This window comes from Euprymna scolopes, chromosome 6, assembly GCF_053919585.1.
Source record: "Euprymna scolopes isolate OS-2025 chromosome 6, ASM5391958v1, whole genome shotgun sequence".
Lineage (NCBI taxonomy): Eukaryota > Metazoa > Mollusca > Cephalopoda > Sepiida > Sepiolidae > Euprymna > Euprymna scolopes.
In genome coordinates this window covers 94,478,748-94,493,317 of record NC_136487.1, presented here as the reverse complement: position 1 = coordinate 94,493,317, position 14,570 = coordinate 94,478,748, and the positions used below count along the sequence as shown (strand labels likewise).

At 31.2% G+C, this 14,570-nt stretch overlaps 1 protein-coding gene across 4 annotated transcripts in view; it reads left to right on the top strand.

The window, feature by feature from the left end:
• Nucleotides 1–2,996: 2,996 nt before the first annotated feature.
• Nucleotides 2,997–14,570, top strand: part of LOC145277805 (uncharacterized) — a 171,466-nt gene continuing 159,892 nt past the window's right edge. For 3 of the 4 annotated variants that reach the window (XM_080129662.1, XM_080129661.1, XM_080129660.1), the window contains exon 1: nt 3,005–3,148. The gene's annotated coding sequence lies outside the window, so the exon portion shown is untranslated. Of the gene's footprint in view, nt 3,149–14,570 lie in introns of all 4 variants that reach the window. The other variant, XM_080129664.1, reaches the window with a different exon arrangement.

The window sequence follows — 14,570 nt, the reverse complement described above, 5'->3', positions numbered from 1 at the left end:
TACAATTTGGTGCTTGTTAAGAGAGAGGTGACAGATCAATTTTTTTAATGTCATTTTAAGCAAAAACAATTTTCTGTAGATGTGAATATCCTGAAGATTACACAATATGCTTTATATAAATTTACGAAAGCAGAACCGAAACAGTATTTTGTTTGGTACTTGTACAGTTTAGTCAAGACATTAAAAATTGAAAATATCGAAAAAAAGGTTATATTGCACGATTTCGTTATGGAACGAAGTTCTCCGAAAAAAAAAATTCACTTAATTTCATCAAGCAGTTTTTTTTTTTTTTTTTTTTTTTTTTACAGCGCAAAAACAATTTGTTATGATACCGAGCAAAAAGTTCGATTTTTAGGAAGAAAAGCTAGAATTAAAGATGGGGAGGGATTATCGGCGCTTTACATGGAGTTATCTCCCCGTGGCGTGTTCAGCAAATTTCACAATGGCTGACTTCAACACGCTCTCATAAGAATGTGTTTTTCCACTGTAAAAAAAAACAAACAAAAAAAACTACTCGATCAAATTAAATGAAATTTTTTTTTCGGAGATCTTCAGTCCAAAACAGATACGTATAACCTTTTTTCGATATTTTCATTTTTTTAATGTCTTGACTAAACTGTACAAGTACCTTTTGTTTTATTTCTCATTTTTAAGTCATTAAGGAAACTTCAAATATTTACATGTCGATTCGCGGCTACTTTTGCAGTTTTCACTTAACGCCAGACACTTCTTTTTTTTTTTTTTTTTTTTTGAGGCGAATAAACGTTTTGAAGTGAGTAAAAACACTAAACTGTTCCAGATAGGTAGAAGTGCAGGCAGCTTTGCTTTTAATAACACTTGTTCTTTATTTGTTTTTGTTTTTTATCACTGTGTAATTGTAAAACAACCCCTAAATACGCAATATGCATAAATTAAAATATCATATTTAAGCGTATTTTACGACTAGGCAACGCCGGTCGGAATGCTAGTATATATATATATATATATATATATATATATATATATATATATATATATATACACTTGTGCCCGATATTATTCATACCCCTCGGATCTTTGAGATTTCTATAAGAATATTGCTCAAACCAGAAGGTAGACAATATTAAAGGGATTTCAAACAATAAATCAAGCATAAGCATTTAATTTAAACTCAACAAATAAATAAATTATGCAAGTTTGAAACATTATACAAAGAAAAACAATAATGGCACTAGTTCAAAATTATTCATACCTCTCTTACTAATAGTCAATAGCATGCCCTTTATTCTTAATAACTGCCTGTAACCGTTTGGGATATTTATCAACAAGGTTTTTACAAGCATCAACACTGATTTTTGACCATTCTTCAATGCAGTAGTTCTCCAAATCCCTCAAATTTCTAGGTTTCCGCTTTTTAACCTCAGTTTTCAATATGTGCCAGAGGTTTTCGATAGGGTTCAGGTCGGGACTCTGGCTAGGCCATTCCAAAACATTAATTTGATTATCCTCAAACCATTTCTTGACTATTTTGGCAGTATGTTTTGGATTATTATCCTGTTGAAGGGCCCAGTTTGGTCCTAAATGGAGCTTCTCCGCATCCTGTCTAATGTTTTTCTGGAGTATCTCAAAATATTGCTCCTTCTTCATGGTTCCATCTATCTTGACCAAACTACCTGGACCACTAGCCGAAAAGGAGCCCCAAAACATTAGGCTACCACCACCATGTTTCACCGTGGGTATGGTGTTCTTTGGGTTGTAAGCTTCTCCTTTCTTCCTTCAAACGTAAGAAGCATCCATATGGCCAAACAATTCAATTTTTGTTTCGTCAGTCCACAAAATACTTGAGAAAACGGACTCTGGAGAATTCACATGGGTCCTAGCAAACTTTAGACGTGCTGCAAGGTGTTTTCCGGTGTGCAATGGAGTCCTTCTTGGTCTTCTTCCTTTCAGACCATTTTCATGCAGAGTCCTTTGCAATGTTTGCCTTGATATTTTTATGCCAGAAGACTCCAGATTTTCTAAAATGTCCTTATTAGTGGTGGTTGGATTTGCATTAACACTTCTTACAATATTCCTGGTGGCTCTAGCAGACAGTTTCCTTTTCCTTCCTCTACCAATCAAGTTGTTTGTTGTGTGGTGGCTCTGGAATTTTTTGATGATGCTCTGTACTGTTGCTGTAGGGACCTCAATTTTCTTGGAAATTGACTTGTAACCTAAACAATCCTTATGTGAATTCACAGTTTTAGTCCTAAGATCATTACTAAGCTCTTTTTTCTTCCCCATTCTAATAATTTTTATTCTTTTATTGGTTTTCAGTTGATATCATTTTAATTTCTGAAAAATGCAAAAAACGAAATGAAATTAATCAAAGGTTGTATAAAAGAATTCAAAATAAGAATCAAACAGAAAACAAACAGTCAGAAACTCGATTAATACTGAAAAAATAAGGGGGTATGATTATTTTTGAACATTGCAGATTTTATAAATAGCTGTATATTTCTTTTATTACAAGTATCCCGAGATTTTAAAATGACGAAAATGATCAGAAGAGGTTTATTAAGAATATGTATCAATATGGACGTAAACAATAAATTCTTACAAAAGTTACACCTAATAAACTCAATTTTCAAGGGGGGTATGAATAATATCGGGCACAAGTGTATATATATATATATATATATATATGCCGACCGGCGTTGCCTAGTCGTAAAATACGCTTAAATATGATATTTACTTTATGCATATTGCGTGTGTATATATATATATATATATATATATATATATATATATATATATATATATATATGCGTATTGCGCGTATATATATGTGTATGTATATATATGCATATATTTATGCATATTGCGTATATATATGCATATATATACATATATATACGCAATACGCATATATATATATATATATATATATATATATATATATATATATATATATATATATATATATATATATATATATATATATATATATATATATATATATATATATAAAGAGAGAAAGAGAGAATGCTAATTGCTAATATGTAATGAATGACCACGCGACCTCGTGTTGCATTATGGCCTCGTGAGGAGGCGGGTGAATCACAATTCCTGGAAAGATCAGTACGCAGTATCGTTTTATGGATTACAATTTCTTCGTAAAAAGGAGCCTGTAAGTAATTTTAAGCTTATTTTCTTATGCTGTTTTGTTATTTATTTTGTTTTTGTTTGTTTTCTTGTGTTTTTGTTTGTTTTCTTTAATATTATTATAGTAATGGTCTAGTATTTTGGTCGTTTTTATTTGCTGTTGTTTTGTTTGTTTATTTTTATTTCTTTAAAATAATGAGCTTGCTGGCTGTGACGCTCAGACACATATCACATACAGACGCCCAATTCAAACGTTTGGTTTTATTTATTTTTTATATGGACATCAGATTAACTCTTCCATTTTAAATAGTCTCAGGAATACTTTATGAAAGAGGGGTTTTTTTTCTGTTAAAATTTAACATTTAGTGAACGTACGGCGACTTAGTTTAATTTTGTCAATAAAAAAATAACAATAATACGGGGTACCTTTTCTTTACTTTTTAATTAAAAAACAATGATGATTGAGGGATAAGTGTAATATATTTTCCATCAAAATTAATAATTTTTTGTGTCAAACATGAGAATGTACAAACAGATCTAAAAAAAATTGAATAGTACGATGCCAACGCCCGAAAAGAGAAGAAGAAATGAAAGATAGTTTAGTTTCACTTTTAGATAAAACAAAATTCTTTCATTGAGAAATATTTCAGTTTTTGTTGTTGTTTTCATTTATTTGCTTGCTTTGGGGGGGGGGTATTATTATTATTATTTTAATTTTTATTTAAACAAACTGTATTTATCCAACGTTGTTCAGGTCGAGAGCTTAGAGAAAAATAATTGAAAAGATTGTCATGTTTACACTTTTTGAGTGTCCCCTTTCAGAATTTATTTTTTTAAATGGCCTTATATCATTTATAATGAAAAGCTCAGGACAAAATAAATTTTGTAAAATTGATTTTTTTTAACGGTTTCAAACTTTGATTGAATTTCGTTTTCAAATAATGACCAGACGATCTTTTGTTTATGTTAGAATGGTCGCTTACGTGTCATCATGTTATTGATTGATTTAAGTCACGTGATTTCAACAAACTCGGGCAGCGACAATTTAGATTTTAGCGGTTTTTCAAGTGAGCATTGGTGTTGAACAACTTATTTTTTATCTTCGTGCATACAGTTTTCTTATATTATGAAAATTGTTTTCACGTAAATTAATTATTCTCCTTTATAACTCTGTAGAAAAATGTTGAGAAGAAGTTCAAAATACATATTTTACTTTCAAAATGTAGAAGAGTTGAGACGTTTGATCTCTTAATTTGTCGGAAATTTATCTTGTTTCCGGATAAATTCGACGCTAAAGTAACTAACCTGAAAAAAAAAAATAACAGCATGGAATAAAAGGGGGGGGTAAAGAATAAAATATAAATGTCTTGCTTTGAAACGAAGAAGAGATTTTATTCACAATAAAATTAGTTGCAAATTTTTCCCTTTGCGGGCATTAAATTTTAAAAAACGCCAAGGTAACATATAATGAAAAAAATAACACTGGTTCTTATAATGAAGATGTCGTACCCATGAACGAATACAATAATAAGATTCAAAATAGTAGTTTCTAATCACACTCTCATATGTAGTAAATTTTAGGAGCGTACTCACAAATTGAAAGCCAGTCAGGCACGTGCCTTTTTCTTTTTTTTTATCGTTTAAAGTCCTTTTAGAAATTTCTCTTCTTCCATATTTGCGTGCAAACCGTAGACACACAGATGGATTTCAGAAGCATGCAGCGTCGCATGTTCTGGGTATTCTTGCCAGGTTTTCTTCTTTGTAGGAGGTTCCAAAATTCCTTGTGACGTAAAATAAGGTCCTTTTTTTTTTTTTTTAAATAATTACACTCCTTCAAATTACGTGTAAAACGTAGATAGTTTTCAGAAGCATGCCTCGTCACATGCCCGGGGTATTCTTGCCAGGTTCTCTTCTTTGAAGGAGGCTCCAAAATTCCTTGTCTGCGGCGGGCAATGAACACGTCCAATCTCCACGTCGCGGGAACCAAAAAAGAGGGTGAATCTCGCGCTGGGCTTGTGACCTTATCACGGAGCTAGCATTTCTCTTTTCTTCCAATTAAAGGGAGTTTCGTACAAACCCAAAATGTACAAAACTAAGAGTCAAGAAAGATACAAAATACAAAAAATCAAATACAAGAACCAGATAAAAAATAATAAATGTAAACAGGGGGGATGCACTATTATTGGTACAAAAAAAATTCCAACAAATTTAGTTAACTAGGTACCTCCAACGCATGCCACAGTTTTAACCCCCCCCTTTATGTAACATGATGTAACTGTAATTTAATTTAATATTATCATCCTGACTTTTTTACCATTTAAAAGAAGCTTCAAATAGAGTGTTAATATTATTATTTTTTTATTATTTTACAGCATACAAAAATAATGAAAATGCGAGGCAAAAATCAAGTTTACATTATTGACGCTTTAAAACAACATTACTATGTAGTGACATTTTTAAGCCGTAGACACACCCATGTTTTAAAAATCTAGCAAAAATCAACTAATTGTCATATTTTCCTGAAATTTTCGATATTTATTCATTATTAAATAAACTTACATAATAAAAGTAAGTTTCGTTAAATATATAAAAGGAAATTTTTTTTTTTAGGTGTTCTACCCCCCCCCCCCCCATATTTCATGTTACGAAAATTAAGCAAAATAAATGTAGGTAAATAAAGATTTTTACATTTTTTTAAAGCTGAAAAGATCAAATAATTAGAAAATAGTTATTAATATTTTATATAATATCACATCATTTTTTTCACTTACATCAAATAAATAAGTAAATAAAATTGGACATAAAATCAATATTATTATGTTAAAAAAATAAACCAATTTCTCTTTTTAATTCTCGGATATTTTTCCAAGAAAATTAATTTGTCTTCTCAAAGAATAATTTAAATATATATTTACTGTAGACTCCAAACCGTTGTGTAGAACGTCATTATTGTACACCTTAACAAGTGACGTCATCATTTCGTGTGTTTACTATAGTTTGGGGCAATTTCTATGAAAGAGCATTTATGCAGAAATTTATGAATAAATAAAAAAAATGGATAATTGAATTTAATATCATTTAAAGCTTTTTAAAAATAATTAGTGGGATTGACAGAGAGTCGGTGTTTTATTTTTAAAAAATTAAAGACTATTTTTAAAAAATTAAAGACTTAATTTATTGTATTTATTTTTCTTGGAAAGATCACAGAATTAGAAAAGAATTTGTGGCGAAAAGTCATTATTTCTGTGGAGAAATACAAATAATAACTATTTTATTCAAAGTAAAGTATTGTGGCAATATGTCTTTATTTAACGAAGGTTATATTAAAAGAAAACAAAATCCAAATGTATCCTTATTGATAATATCGGAAAATATTCCAACTATTTTGTAATTTAGTTAGTTATTAAAGGGTGAAATTGAATTAAAATTCGTTTATCCAAACAGTAAATGAATAAAAAAGAATAAATAAAATGTCTTCGCATCTTTAGGTGTATCAGAAATTCTTGACACCCCTAGCACGAAACTGCGAATAAAATATAAAAATCTCGTAATTTCTTTGTTAAAAGTGGGTTGTTTATTTTCTTTATGGATTATACTTCTAAAATAAACTATTGAAGTTGTTTTAAAAGTAATAGAAATATATTTTGGATCAAGTAAAGAATAGATATCCTGTAGCAGACGACGACGCCTGGCGGTGCCAGGCGCACATTTCAACTAACACCGGTGATTCGACCTTGACATTGGCACAAGCACATGGCGTCGGTTGTTTTTAAACACGTCAAATAGCAAACATGCTCGAATATTCGCCAGCATTTTTTTTTTAAACATATTTAGAAAACTTTTGAAGATTTAAAAGAAAAAGTATATATTTACAAAACATTTTTTTTAAGTAAGTAACAAAACGAACGTATTTAAATAAAAGATATTTTAATAAATGGGTGTCTCTTTCTGTTTCAGATTTTTGCGACCAAGATTGATTTTTATGTACTGTGTTTTGTGGGGGTGGTGTTCTGTGTGCGTTTTTAAGACAATTAAATATTTATTTAATTATTCTTTAAAATATTAACTTCAGCGACAATTAATATATTTTTCAAATAATATTTTGAAATATTAAATTTTTACGAATATTCGCGAGCAAGATTTTTTTTTAAATAAAAGATATTTAAATAAATGGGTGTCTTTCTGAGTGCGTTTTTTTTTTTTAAATAAAAATAAAAATTATAAAAAGATTTCTATCTTATGATACTACATTTCATCTTTATAAAAATAAAAGTTATAAAAAGATATGTGAATAAAATAATATTTTTTTTTATCTCGATTGTTTATACTTGTGGTTTTATTATGCATAAAAAATTGCCTCGGCCTAAAAGGATTTCTCCTTCACTGACCACCGACATACATCGCACTGTAAATAAATATTGAATTGTATTAAAAACGTACAAAAAAAATGGCCAAAACCGTATAGAATGAACCTTTTTTTATAAGTTTTATTCAAACAGTCTTTATTTGAACTTAATGAACTTGTTGTTGTTTTTTTGTTTTGTTTTTTTATTTATTAACTGTTTTATTCTTTTTATCAAACAAAAATAGAACTTTTATAATGAAATATATATTATGGACTGTTTTTCAAACATCGAAATTTTAAAATTAAAGTTTTATTTAAAACAAAAAAAAGACGAGGTGTTTTTTCTTTTCGAGATATTTTTTTTCACCATTTATTACTTTGAAATTTTATTCAACAATGAAATGATAAAAAAAAACTTTTCGTTACATATATTTTTTAAAACATTATTATAAAATATCTATAAAGTCTATTTTTAAAAGTTTGTTGAAAGTTCAAATAAAGTTTATAATTTAATTGAAAAAAAACCACCTCGTCTTTTTTTTTTACATAAAACTAACTTTAATTTTAAAATTTCGAAACAGTCCATAATATATATGTCATTATAAAAGTTCTATTTTTGTTTGATAAAAAGAATAAAATAGTTATTAAAAAGTTCTGTAAATATATTAAACACGCACTCAGAAAGACACCCATTTATTGAAATATCTTTTATTTTTAAAAAAAATCTTGCTCGCGAATATTCGTAAAAATGTAATATTTAAAAATATTATTTTGAAAATATATTAATTGTCGCTGAAGTTAATGTTTTAAAGAATAAATATTGAATTGTCTTAAAAACGCACACAGAACCCCCCACCCCTACTCCCACAAAACACAGTACATAAAAATCAATCTTGATCGCAAAAATCCGAAACAGGAAGAGACACCCGTTTATTTAAATATCTTTTATTTAAATACGTTCGTTTTGTTACTTATTTTAAAAAAATGTTTTGTAAATATATACTTTTTCTTTTAAATTTTCAAAGGTTTTGTAAATATATTTTTTTAAAAATGCTGGTGAATATTCGAGCATGTTTGCTATTTGACGTGTTTAAAAACAACCGACGCCATGTGCTTGTGCCAATGTCAAGGTCGAATCACCGGTGTTAGTTGAAATGTGCGCCTGGCACCGCCAGGCGTCGTCGTCTGCTACAGGGTATCTATTCTTTACTTGGTCCAAATTTTTCTATTGATTCTATTTTTACAATATTTTCAGGGTCAATGTGAAATTTTATGTTCTTTCCAATAAACCGAATATAATATTTTAAACAAACGTTTTTTTTTTAATTCACGCCCCCCCCCATTTTCAAGTGTCTATTAAAAAGTAAATAATTAATTTACTCACCGAAAAGTAAATAATTAATTTACTCACAAATTGAAGAGAAAAGGTCAATAAATAATATATTCAAATTTAAAACAAAAAAAACGTAGTGTTTTTTAGAATTTTACCTGTAAAGTTTGAAGTTTAAAACCTTTTTTTTAAACCACGTTATTTGTTTTCTCTTGTCCTTGCTCCTTTAATTGAAAAAAAAATTAGAGCTTGAATTACATTTTTCGAGGAGTTATAAGCTTGGAAAGACAGGGGGTCGAATAATTCACGCCTCCAATTTTGAAATGTCTATTAAAAAGTAATAAATTAATTTATGTACCAAAGTCTTATATATCACAAATTGAAGAGAAAAGGTCAATAAATAATATATTCAAATTTAAAACAAAAAAGGTACTGTTTTTTAGAAATTTACCTGTAAAATCCGAAGTTTAAAACCATTTAAACAAAAAAAAAACACGTTTTTTTTTTGTTTTGTTTTGTTTTTATTTTTGTTTTTTAATGAAACCTTGGTCCTTGCTCCTTTAATTGAAAAAAAATTAGGGCTTGAATTACATTTTTCGAGGAGTTATAAGCTTGGAAAGACGGGGTGGAATTATTCACTATTTTCACGAAATTTCTGACACACCTATCGCATCTTTAATTAAAAGTTTATAGCGCAGAAATTATTTGTTTACTAAAGAAAAGGAGAAATTATTTATAAGAGTATTTATACAATAAGAATATAAATATTTTAATGTTTAGATGATCAAGTACTACTAGGTTATCCGTGACCCGTTGGGTCAGTTTATATTATAGCTAGCTATGGAATAGTAAATATACAGTATTAATGTAAAAAAAATGCAAGTGAAAACATTTTTTTTTTTTAATTAAGGGTGCTTCTACACTTTATTGCCGAAATTGGAGACGCCATTTTATTTCACGCACCTGCTGTCCAAATGTAAGGGAGACACCATTATTTTAAACTATGGCCAAAGCATGAAATAACAAAAAAATTAAACTTCCGGAAAGAACTATGGAAAAAAGTAAATAAATTACTGAAAAGGGGAAATGAAAACCAAAACATTTACTGTATAAAAATTTATCAAAATATAATTGTAAAAACATTTATTGAAAAATTTCCGTAAGAAAATATACTTTTAAAATAATATTGTAATAAAAGCAACATTGGATTTTTATAAAATAGTTTGGGGTTTTTTTTTTGGGGGGGGGGGTCGAACAAATAAATCATTTTTATGGCGGTTACCATAAATTTTAACAATGTTTGAAAAAGGGTCACCATTTCGGTCTGTCCCCCTTTTGGGGCACCTCCGACATAAGAGAGAGAACAAGAGTACTGAAAAAGAACGGTCGTGGAAAAGAAAACATTGGTTATAATTAAGTGTAACGAGACTTTAGGATTGATGATGTTTTATAAAGGTTTCTAAGATATAGGGTACAAAGAGGATGGTATATTTCTTTGATAAAACTGGTCCGTCGCATGCGGATGCTTCTATCGTTCCCGCATGTCTGAGACAGATTTCTTCTTTGTATCTCCTCCAGGACAGTCCTCTATTCCGATTGGCTGAAGCCTCTGGTGACGTTGATAGAAGAAAGGAAGGGAAGAGTAGGGAAAAATAGAGAAATAAGGGAAGCATACCGTAGCAGCATTGAGTCCCCCTCCAAATAACGGAGTTAAGTACCCTCCACAGAATTATTAAATATGTGTATTGCCTAAATTTGTTTAAAAATAAAAGTACTCATTTTTCTTTTTCCATGTTACTTTCCTACCGGATCTAGACTTATATGTGTCAGCAATTTTATCCTCAACTTTGTCGGTATCGTCTGTCTTAATAAGTTTATCATTAGTAGTACCGTCATTTGTCTGTGCCTTCTCAGTCGGTCTAATTTTATTAGTTTTATTAGTACTAGTTGGTTCTATGTACGGCTTTAATCTATCTATTGATACGTGTGTATGAGTACTGTTGTTCATATCGATCTGATAATGCTTATCTGATCGAGTCAAAACTTTATAAGGACCTGAGTACGGTGCTTCTAATGGTTTCCTAACTCGATCAACTCTGAGCCATACTTTTTAGCAGGAAGATAAACCTTTCGGTATAAATGTTTTGGGACTGTCATGGATATATACTTTTTCATTGTTGAGTCCATCAATTTGGGACATCCATTCACACAAATTACGTATGTACTGGTTATTAACTGGAGTTTCTCCTACTCTCTGCTTGTGTATCAACTGCTGAGAAATCAATATCGGAGCTCCAGTAACAGACGTAAAAGGGGAAAAGTCTGATTCATTAGGGGTGCTACGTATACCCAGCAGAATCACCGGTATTGCTTTCTTCCATGATTCTTTTCGAGCCATTATTGCCGCTAAGGATACGGTGTGCTCTTTCGATCATCCCGTTACTTTGAGGGTGATACGAAGTTGTTCTCAATTCGTAAAAACCTACTACCTTGGCTAATTCCTGGAACAATTCGCTCTCAAACTGACTACCTCTGTCAGTTACAACATGCAGTGGGACTCCAAATCGAGCTATCCATGCATTGATAAGCGCTTCTGCTACCGACTGTGCAGTTATCTCAGTCATAGGCTGTACTTCAATCCAACGAGTTGCACGATCAATGCAAGTAAGCAAATATTTGTAAGGGCTCAGGTAAAGGTCAGACTCATTGCATGTTAAGGGCAAGGGGCCAACAATATCGATACGTACCGTCTGGAAACGTGCAGATGGTAACTCAAATTCTTGGATTGCAGACTTTGTTTGTCTGTGAATTTTTGATTGTTGACACACTACATATTCTGCACAGAATTGTTTAATCGTTTTATCTAAACTAGGCCAAAAGTATCTGGACTTAACTAGTTTTATAGATGCTCCTGTATCAGGATGCGCCAAGCTATGTAAACTGTTGAAAATAGCTTGATGAAGCTCTTTTGGGATAAACGGTCTGGGGTACTTAGTTGAAGTATCGCATAGGACTGAGCCGACTTCACTTGACACACAGTATTCTTTCAAATTAGTGTATGACTTTATTTCATCATCAACTTTTTGTGCCTGGGCTCAGCCAAGTCGCATGCATCTATCTGCACAGCTAATGCAGGCTGAGACATACAATCTGCAACTATATTCTCAGCTCCTTTAATGTACTCCACATCAGCAATATATTCGGCAAGCACTAATAAGTGTCGCTGTTGTCGATCTGACTTTGCTGGTGTCTGACTATAAAAGGCTCCGCATAATGGCTTATGGTCAGTGAATAATGTCACGTGACGACCGATCTTCTATGAGGTGGCAGAAATGTATCACTGAAAAATAAGCTGCTAGTAGTGTTGCAATATTTTAGGTGGATAATGGGGGTATGATCCCACACAGTCGGACGATTCTATTTATAAACGATGCTGCTAAGAACTGATGAATCAAATTAATTCACGTTCTGCTACCAACCAATCAGAAACCAGAATTGCTTCATAAATATTAAACCTTTTCACATATTCTTTTCCCGGGTTTTGACACGGTAAGAATATTTTGTTCTGTGGAACTGTCTACTACAAACAAGTCACCTCCCAGGACTTGTGTGTAACAGCGAACCATCTGAAACTGTTCTGAAAGTCAAAATGGCTTACACTTCTCTCTGTCAAACGTGGAATACTTGGCTTGGGTTTGAGAGAATTTCTTGGAAAAGAAACCTATAGGTACTGGTTTCTTATCTATCAACTGGTGTAATGCAGCACCAGCAGCGTATTGACTAGCATCCGTAACTAAGTGGTATTCTGTAGCTGAAGACTGTGGATGAGCTAAAGCCATAATTTCCGATAATTTGCTTATTATTGTTTTGAAGGCATTAGTTTCTTCCTCATTAAGCTCGGTCTTTGCTTCAGGATCCAACCTCATCCATTCGGATAGTGGTAAAATTATGGATGCATAATTAAGGACTAATTTGCGGTAAAAACCTGTCATCCCCAGAAATCTACATAAGCTTTTTGAGTCCTTAGGTATCGGAAAATTTTCAAACTCTTTGATTTTCTTTAAAGTAGGCAACAAGCCTTCTTTGCTTACATGAAAACCTAAGAAATCTAACTCTGGTACTCCGAATACACACTTATCTAAGGAAATCTTTAAATTGTTATCACTAAGGATCCTAAATACTCTATCTAAATCTTCCTTGTGCTGTTGCTCACTTTCGCTAAAAACTAATATGTCGTCTAAATATATAAATATGCAATTTAATTTTAAAAATATTTTATCCATAAAATGCTGAAATATAGCCGCAGCATTCTTTAAACCAAATGGCATGTAATTCAACTCAAACAAACCAAAAGGTGTCACTACTGCTGTCTTAGGCACATCTTCAGGGTGTACCTTAATCTGATGATATGCTGCAGTTAAATCTATTTTGGAAAAATATTGTTTATTAGCTAACTGTGTGCAGAAGGAATTTATATTTGGTACCGGGTAGTGGTCTGTTTTGGTAATGCTGTTTAACGCATGGAAATCACCGCACGCTCGATATGACCCATCCGGCTTCTTCACCAAGTGCAAAGGGGGTTTCCCACACGCTACTGGAAGGCTGGATAACTCCCGTATTTAGTAACTTTTTAAATTCTGCCTGTGCTGTGTCTAACTTAGGACCGGAAAGTTGTCTGGCTTTAGCAAAGACTGGTATGTGGCTGCCTGTATCAATCCTGTGATACACTCCACCATAGTCTTTGTTTGTGTCGCTATGTGGTGAAAGCACATTATTATATTTACCTATTACTTCTGTAACATAACCTGCTAGGTCTATTTTGTTAATCACTACAGCATCGATTCCCGTTACTGCATTGACTGTAATTTCACGCTCCGTTACGTTATCACGGATGGATCTATTTTTACAACGATCGTCACTCCCCTTACAATTTTTTCCTTTCCATCTTTTTTCAACTATTTCTGCAGATTATTGGACAAGCTACCAGATCATAAAAAATTTGAAAAAAATCAATAGTTAAAGATTTGGAAGGGGGTTCAATTTCACATACAACATTCTGGTAAATCGATACCCCATTTTCAGAAATGATTTACAGTCCCAATTTGACGTTAGGTCCTTCATCCCCCCCCCTCTCTCGGCATTATTATTATTATTATTTTGTTTTGTTTTCTTTTTTTTTGTGACTTTTCACTATGAAAAAAGTTCAGCCCCCCCCCCGTCATTATTTTTTTTTATTTATTTATTTACAACTTTTTAAACAACGTTTTTGCATTTAACAACCAGTAGTATTTTGTAAATAGTGTTAGTCTACCCGTTGGTAAGATAAAAAAATGGATAAAATAAAAAATGATTTTGAGATTACATTGTGTTTTATTGTCTTGAGAAAACATCTTTTTTAAGTGATGAAGTGAAAAAAATAAAACTCAGGAAGCCTCTGGAGCACTATTGCAAGGACTAATTAAAATTAAGAAGGCCCTACTAAAAATAAATTTCTACCTCCCCTCCTTGAAGAAAAAATATTTTTTAAGTAAGGTCTGAAGTAAAATAAATCATCAGAATCCACCGGAGCGCTACTAAAGCAGTAAATATGGTTATAAATATGATTATAGTTATATATTGTATATTTATATTTAAATCAATTTTTTTTTTAATTCAACGAGGTTAAATTACATTTATTAGTAAGGAAAACACGTTAAAATAAGTTAAAACAAAAAATATTGTTGACCTTGTGTATGTTTTGAATAGTAGCAGTGGCTTTTAATATCAGACTTA